This window comes from Helianthus annuus, chromosome 13 (genome assembly GCF_002127325.2).
Source record: "Helianthus annuus cultivar XRQ/B chromosome 13, HanXRQr2.0-SUNRISE, whole genome shotgun sequence".
Classification (NCBI taxonomy): domain Eukaryota; kingdom Viridiplantae; phylum Streptophyta; class Magnoliopsida; order Asterales; family Asteraceae; genus Helianthus; species Helianthus annuus.
This window is the reverse complement of record NC_035445.2, coordinates 75,856,541-75,865,632: the sequence shown is the minus strand read 5'-3', so window position 1 is coordinate 75,865,632 and position 9,092 is coordinate 75,856,541. Positions and strand designations below refer to the sequence as shown.

Here is a 9,092-nt window from a genome sequence, read left to right as displayed (position 1 = left end):
GTCATTTTTTCCCTAAAAGCTTGTAGCTCATTCTAAACGCTACTAGTAGGAGCGTTCAACCAAAAGCTTCAAGCTTCTAACCTAAAAGATTCAAGCTCCTTCAACCAAACAAGGCTTTTTATTGAGCGTTCAACCATAAACTTTGTAGGGTCAGGGAATTTTTAGGCAAAATAATTTGCGGGACGAACCTATATAATTTTAAAAATTTTGGACGAAAAATCAAAAAAGTTACACTACTAACCGAAAAATTGGCAAAGGCAGATGCACCCCCTTGCCTCATTAAAGCTCCGCCCCTGAACGTTTGGCAGTGGATGAGTGCATGGTGTAATATATCGCCAATTTTCGTATTCTCGATGTGGGACCTATTCGATCTTCATAAAACCTTAAACCATGCCTCGTCGTTTACGAATTTGGTGCATACAATAATCCTTAAAACTTGTTGATGCATTTGGTAGGTTAAAAATAAGTTCGTCTTTAACAACAAACGAATGTCCATCAACAAGCTAAAAAGGGAGATCAAGTCCACAAGCTTCAAGTGGCTAAACATAGGGAAAATTTATATTGTCTCGTATGGGAATATTGGTGTAGTTTCAAATATTGAAATATGTTATGAATGCAGACATCCAGGCCCATAGGCCAAGTCTGACCTAATGTTAATGGGCTTTAGGGTTGTTGTTGTATTGATCTATATATATGATATATGTACACTCAATGAATTAGAATTGTCTCATTTTCTGTACTTCTCATTGTCACTATATTCTCTATAGTATCCTTTACACATTAGATGTTGCTATTAGGCCGTTGTTTTACGACACGTTATTAGCACGAAAGTGCTCGAATCATCATTGGTTTTAATCGTTGATTAAAGTCTCGGTTGACCCATGTCGTTGATGATGTTTTGTTGATAAAAGTTTTGGTGGTCCGAGGTGTTTCCAACGAAGATTGGATTTCGTAGACATGGCGATTGAAAAGTGATGGAGATACTATTTCCTTTAGTTATTTCAAGGTAAGTTTTTTTTCCACCATACATGTTTATCTACATAAGGTACTACTCTTATACCTATATTGTTTCTTGTTGAATATGTCTTATCTTTTCAACTTGATTTTACCATGATAAGAATAATCGTTAACCAGAATGAGGTTTTTGAAAGTCGGTTGAACATGGGATGTTCAAATCCTACTCATAATTTTCATTTTCATTTTCAATTAACTTTTCTAGAATAAATGATCATCATGACGGGTGGTCCGTAGGACAACCCTTAAGGCCTTTAAATAGACTAAAATACCATACTTTATCTGGTTAATAGCTTGAATTTGGTAATCACAAGATGTTTGATGTTACAGGTGTTAAAGAGCTTAAAATGCGGGTTTTATGGAGCTTGGATGGATGCTAGAAGTTGGAGGTGTTGGGATTGAAGAAATGGTGAATTAAATGAAGGAAACAAGGAAAAACTAACACTCAGCGCCGTAACCTACGGCACTTGGCCGTACTTGGCCGTAGGTTACGGCCCCAACCTTTGCAAAAAGCCTCCGCCGTAAGACAGAAGCCACCCGCCGTAAGGGAAAGCTGCCCGCCGTACCTACGGCCCTCTGCCGTAGGTTACGCCACCGACTGATCCAATTTTGTAATTTATGCATTAAATTGTCATTTCATGGGTTTTTATGGTGGCTCATCATATGTTTTCGGTTACCACTTGTCTTGGGGACGAATTGGGAGCAAATTTTGGAGACTTGGGCTTGAAGAACACTTGTTTAATCATTAGTTTTTGTGCTTTGATCTTTATGAACAATAGAACTTTTGTTATGATGTTGCTTCAAGCCATGAGTGGCTAAACACTTGATGATTGTCCTGGATTGAAGGTTTGATGGAGACATTTCATGTTTGAGTTTTCTAATTTCTAGAATAACAATATTTATCTTTATGATTCGTTGTTATGGTGTGTGATTGTTTGTTAGTAACGTGTTGATTCTTACGTTGAACTAATTAGAAACCATACGTTCTTGGTGCCGTTGGCAATCGAGATATCATGGGTATAGTTAGGATTGGGTAAGGGTTGATTGATCATCGGGTAACAACCTCACGTTCTAGGAATCTGAGTACTTAGTTCCCTTTCATCACTGCAAGTAATCACACACGAGCTATGTCTATGTAGTTCTTTCTAGTGAAATGATAATATGAATGTCGAAGCAAACCGGAAATCTAGGATGATCATTTGTCTCTAATTTGCTTACAACCAAAACTCTCTTTTGCAATTTATTTAGTTAAATTTAGTTCTAAAACCAATTCATTCAAATCAACTCTTGACAATTACTTTACTTGCATTTAGTTTAATTTTAGTTAACCTAGACAAACCTTTAAATAACACACATTCCACAAACTCCTTGTGTTCGGTACCCACTTGCCACTAACTATTTAGTAGTAATTGGATTAAATTTGATTGTGACCACGACATCACGTCAAATTTTGGCGCCGTTGCCGGGGAGTAGTGCGCAACGTGTGTTATTTTTACTTTTCTTAGGTTTGTTATTTTTCTGGTTTACGCGGGGTGTGTTAGTGTGCAGGTATCTACAGGCTCATGCGTACTAGAAGCTCTCACAAGCTTTCACTATTAGCATTTGATACGGAAATCGAACGAACTTTGCGAGCAAACAGAATTTTGTTAAGGGAAAATACAATTAGCGGTTCACCAACAACACCAATTACACCGATTACACCACTGAGATACATGGATCGGGATCCACCACCACCACCCACTACGGGTGAACCTGCTCCACCATTTATACCAACAACCACTCAACCTTCACCAAATACCACCCTTCCAACCACAACCACTGAACCCACCATACTTCAAAATGTCACACCAACCAACACCACACAACCCATTACCACTCAAGAAGAACCAACCATTACCTTTAACCCTGCTACTACTATTCCACCATTATCCCATTTCTTCCCAGGTGCGGGTCCATCATATTCAAACTATACCATAGCACCAAACTCGACCATTGTCCATGCTTCATCGTTTCGACCATCAAACCAGTCGGGTTTTCAGTACTCAACTCTTCCATTTGGGCAGTCTTCGGGAATTCGAGGAGATGGTTATGATGAGGGGTATGAGGAATTTAAGGGTTTTGATAAAGATGGGTATGCTTATGGGGGTGATGGAGATCAAGGAGAGTTCGGTTATGTGCAAGGTCAATCTCAAGTCATGCCAAGTGTTGGTGGGATGCAACAACAACAACAACTCATACCACAACACATTAGGCTGAGGCCACAAGGGCCACAAATGCAACGTCCTATACCATTGCAACAAGTTCGTCCACAGAATGTACAACCTCAACTTCAAAGGCCAATTTAACAACCACCGATGCCACAACAACAATTTCAACAACCAATGGCACCACAAGGGCATATACCAAGACCAATGGGTCCTGTTCGTCCAAAGGGGCGGTTTGGTGTACCAAGAAGGCATCTTAGAGAACATGCGAGGGGTATTGAAGCGCATTTTAGGCTGGTGATTACTCATAATCCTTCACCGGTGGTTATTCCTCACAACAATCAAGGAAGAACTTTTGAAGTGAGAACGAATTCCTTGCAAAGTTTTCCGAAATATAAGGGTCTAGCAACGAAGGAACCCTATTTCCATTTGGAAGCCTACGACTCAATTTGCAATACTCTTGGAAGTCAAGGTTTTTCGGCCGATGATGTCAAGTTGGTTTTATTTCAATTTTCTTTGGAGGATAAGGAAAAGAAGTGGTTTTACACTTTGCCTTCAGCATCTATTTACACTTGGGCGAAATGTAACAAATTTTCTTAGACGAATTTTATACCGCCCAAAAGACCAATGATGCTAGGAAGGGGTTGAGGAGTTTCCAACAACAACAAGGCGAAATGTTTCATGAAGCCTTTGAGCGCTTTAATATGATGATAAAAATTTGCCCGCATCATGGAATTGAACTTTGGGAGTTGATGAACGCTTTCCATGAGGGGTTATGTGCCGAAGATGCGCGTGATTTAATGTCCATCACAAATGGGACTTTTGGCACAAACTATGAGCATGACGATTGGGAGTTCTTGGAGCAAATGGCCATTACATCAAAGAGAAAAGCTCAAGCATCAAGGAGAGCACGACCGGCCATTACCCGAACACAAGTGCATGCGGTTGATGATGGTAATGTACAAACTTCTAATCAAATTTATGATGTTTGTGCTATTTGCAATGAAATTGGTCATGCGGCTGAAAATTGCCAAGGAGGTGATGGGCAATACGAAGAGGTTCATGTTGTGCAAGGTCAAGGAGGGGGTGGTAGAAATTACAACAATATGAATTCTAACACTTACCACCCCGGGTTGAGGAACCACCCAAACTTTCGTTATGGGAACCCTTCAAATCAAGTTAACCCGAATTTCCAAGGAAACCAAGGATTTCAAAGGCAATATCAAACGGGTCAAAGCTCTTCGGGTGGAAACGAAGTAACGGAAATGTTGAAGGCGATGCAAGTCGAAATGCAACGAATGAATAAACGTTATGAGGTTCTGATGCAAAAGGACGAGGCCCGTGATAAAGCTATTCAAACTTTGACTACTCAAATGGGTCAACTTGCGAGTGAAGTGGTGATTTTGAAGAAAGCAAAAGGCCAGCTACCAAGTGATACGGTGACAAATCCCAAGAACATAAAAGGCGTTAATATCAATGTGGTAAGCACCGTTCCTAGTACCGAATTTAATGAAAAATGTCTAACCTCTTCGTGTCAAATAAATACAGGTATAGAGAAGGATGCCGATGGTGAGAATGATAAAGAACATGGAGCACCAATCGTGCCTATCCGTGTGGGAAAATTAAAAATCCCTCACGCATTGTTGGACTACGGGGCAAGCATGAGTGTGCTACCAGGCGATTTATATGATATGTATGACTTTGGCCCGCTTCAAGATATAGACACCATGGTAAGCTTGGCGGATGAAAGTTGGAGGCGTCCACGGGGAATGGTTTGGAATGTTAAGATTCAGTTAGGAGAGTTTGAATACCTGGTGGATTTTCTAGTTCTAGGCTATGCTTCTACCAAAATGGCAGCACAACAAAGGGTAATCTTAGGTAGACCGTTTCTATACACAGCAAATGCTCAAATTAATTGTAGAGACGGGATTATTACCATGACCGAAAAGAAGCGTAAGATGTCCTTTGATGTTCAAACTAGAGTGATTAGTTATGAGTCCATTGAGGGGAAGGGTGGTGAGTCTAGTGATTGTATGAAAAATGTGTTTCAAAGAATGAGAAAAAAGCACCCACCGAACCGTGAAGAAAAACATATGGGTATAAGCAGGAGTGTATTTGATTACCCACCGAGTCGAAACGAGACGGGTTCATTTTGCTCAATGGCACAATGTAGTGATGGAAGTGGCAGTAACCGATTCTTTGAGCCACCATAAATGGGGGTGGCACGGTCTGGCTGAAGACTCGAAACTTAGCGCTGCTCGGGAGGCAACCCGGGGTTTTATATTGATCTTGCTGTTTTTATCTTTCTATGTTTCAGGGCCATGTCGACATTCAAGTGTGGGGAAGATGTACGGATATTTGGGTAAAAGTGGTGATAGGAAGTCGGATTATCTACAACATCTGTTGTGGCAAACTTCACCAGGTCAATGTACTCTTTCCTTAGTCTTGTTGTGTTCTTTAGCTTTGAAATATTGGTAGTTAGTTTGTTTGATTTTGTTTAAAAAAATACAAAAAGAAATTTGGGGTTTGAGTTTATAAGCTTTTAGTTGGTGTTTAAGAATTTATGCGATCAAAGTCTCTCAAAAGCATACATTGGGGTCAATGTATCCCAAGTGTGGGGATGGGGAGAAATTTTGAGATTTTGGAAACTTTTTAAATCAAGCAAAAAATGAAAAATTTGAACACCTTAGTCTAACCCCAGATGATGCACCGGCAACCCTTAATACCCTTTTGTTCTTGGTGAGAGTTGAAGCCACACTTGTACATAAATAAAATTTATCTTTGATGAGAGTGGCAACGGGCGGGGGTGCATTAGAACTTGTGCTTGAATGCGGTTTGAGTCCTTAGTTGGACGTGAATGTGAAAAGGATAAGGGAATTTAGGTAGCCTCGTCTTTAGTGTGTGTGAGTGTGGGATTTGGGGGGTTGGACCTCATAAATTATATAAATGAGCATGGTTGTGAGAGGGGCGGGGGTTTGGACATTTAGTTGCCCAATTTTGTGCCTACAAGCCTATTGTTTGTTACCCCTAGTTAGTTAGCTAAAAATTTACCCGATTTGACCCGGTCTTATAGTATTAGTGGTTGTTTAGTAGTTTGTGATTTAGTTTGTTTTATAAAAAAAAAAGAAAAAAAAGAGAAAAAGCAATGAAAAATGAAAAAAAAAAGTGATGTTTAGTTGTCTTGTATATAGTAGTTAAGTTTGATAGTTGTTCGTTTGTTTCTTTGGGTAATAAAAGACCGGGTTAAGTTTTCCCTACTTCATATATATTCCATTTCCTACCCATTCGCCTAGCCTCGTTACAACCTTAAAAGCCCCTTTGATTTGCATTCGTGTTTGGCACTTGTAGGAGGAGGACCGATTTAGGTACAAGATGTCACGGCCCCTGTGTCCGGTTTGACCCGGTCCAGGAGCCGCGGGACAGAAATCCCGTGGTATTCATTTTCACAGCGGAAGTCTTATCAAGATCGTTTTAAACTTGAAAATGCCCGAGTTTTATTTATTTATAATTCGGGATATACCCCGTAATTTACAGTAGAGAAATTTCATAATTTCTTTATTTTATAAACACGTTTATTTCTTTATTTGAGCCACTACTTTAAGCTTCAGAGTGCTCATGAGCACTTGGACTTGATTCAAAGTAGGTCACCTGAAACATGTTGTAAAAATATTTTGTCAGCGGGGAAATACTGAGTGAATCATTCATTTTAATTAAAAAGACACATTGTTATAATTTACAGTATTAAGGGGGATTACAATGTTTTTATCAACCAATTATCAAGAATAGGTATTTGTCACTCGACCGTATCTGTGACTGTGGTCATACCACTATTGGATCCCGTCGCCCCAATAGTGACGAGTATCACAAATTTTAGGCTCGCCCACCTAAAGTGATAAAAATAGTAATGTGCACAATACCCCACATACCGGCTGTAATTTGGTGATTACATAAACTTAATCCCTGTAATTATAACTTTGAAAATAATTTGAGGTATTGTAAAACAATTGATAAAAAGAGAATGACTCACATTGCAAGTTTAATGAGCGAAGGTTTAGTCTACTGATTAGCTTGATTAACCTAATTCAAATAACAATGCACACGAAAACTAGGTCAGTAACTAATACAACATTTACGATAATTCACGAGATGTAACCCTCACCACGAATGACAAAGTGCAAATACTCGAATATCCAGCGGATTCACAACGAATAACAGAGCATAGGCCGAATTTGGGCAATACCCAAATATCCTGTCAGAATCATGACGAATAACAAAGTATGACCCTAATGCGGGCAGCACTTAAACATCCTGTTGGATAGTCTCAATCGATCGGATGTTAAATCGTAATAGCGATCGAGTTATTACCCTGTTTGTCGCGGCAGCGTTTCGTGCGGTATGTGTTTTGTAGTAAATTACGTATATCTCAACGTATATTGTGAATTTTTTCGTCGAATGAACAGCAAACTGCAAGTGCCAAGCCCCCCTATATATACTGAACTTTTGTTCCCCAGGCGTGTCGCGACAGAGGACACCAGTCCTGTCGCGTGTCACGGCGGGTGACCATCTACCCTAGGGTAGCCCCGTCACTTGCATTGTAACGCCCTGCGTTTTCATACTTCCTAAAATTAGAAACCATCGTTTGTAAAACTATTTTTGGAAACTTCGTGGTCTTGAAAACGTTCTCTCATTAAAAGCGATGTAAAATCCGAGACTTGAATCATGAATAAAACTGGTATTTTGTTAATCACATGTTATACATACTTTATGTATGCTCATACGTTCAATTTCGTGGAACAAATTATGCTTATTCATAATTCTTGGAAACTAGGTGCTAAACTTGTAAATACATGAAACTTATGCTTCGAACGTATTTTGAACAAGAACGACACTTGAATTTAATTATACTTGGTTTATACTCCTCATACTAAATCATGTCTTGAACTATGCCTTTATGGCAAATATGGCCCTTAAATACCTTAAAAATATCAATTACACAACTCTAGGGGCCAAAATGTAATAAACGAAACTTAAATCCGGAACCACAAAGAGCTCGCGGCCCGCGTGTCTGTTGGTGCAGTCATCTGTCGACTACGTCTAATGTCGAGTTCGGGTTGCGATGCGGATCTGGTCAAGCATGATGTCATCATGCTTAATGATGACATCATGTGACATCATCATTATGCAATGTTCATTAGCAACAACAAACGACAAAAACACATGATAAGTTGCAAGATCTTAACTGTCAAGCTTTGTGTTGATTGGACCATATGAAGGTCAAATGAGACATCACCATTATTTGGTCCAATGAGGTAAAAGTCTACAAGATGACAAGCCTTTACAACAACATGATGCATCGCTTTTAGAGTAAATCATTCGGACCGCTTTAATGAACATGGGAACCGCCTTTACGGCATGATGATCTGAACCGCTTTAACGTCACATGGGAACCGCTTTTATGAACGTTGCTGAACCGCTTTTACGTACATGTCCTTCAAGCGGTTCACATCTACTATATATAGGTAGTGTTGTCATTTCATTTGTAACGGAGTTCAGAATTGATACCGAGGTGCTGCCGGTATTTTCTCTTACTGTAAACGCTGTAATATTAATATACAAGAGGATTAAAGTGTGATACAAGCTGTGTATACCTCCGTTTCTTTGTTTCCGCCGCTGAAACGGATTTGAGCTCTTCCGAACGACTCGTTTAGGTCGAAATCCGATCCTACAATTGGTATCAGAGCCAAGGAGGAGGAGATCTCGCATATACAGCTCGTGTTCATCACTTTTTCTGCTTCTACACCTTTCTTTTTCGAGAAACGAAACTTTTTACGGTCAAAATTGCTCCAAATTCTCACAATATGTGCGGAATCATGA

General features: G+C 39.6%; 1 non-coding gene across 1 annotated transcript; it reads right to left on the bottom strand.

The window, feature by feature from the left end:
• Positions 1–3,848: 3,848 nt before the first annotated feature.
• On the bottom strand, positions 3,849–3,954 carry LOC118486156. The gene has a single exon (XR_004878012.1). It is a non-coding gene; the product is annotated as a small nucleolar RNA R71 (small nucleolar RNA).
• Between the last annotated feature and the right edge of the window lie 5,138 nt (positions 3,955–9,092).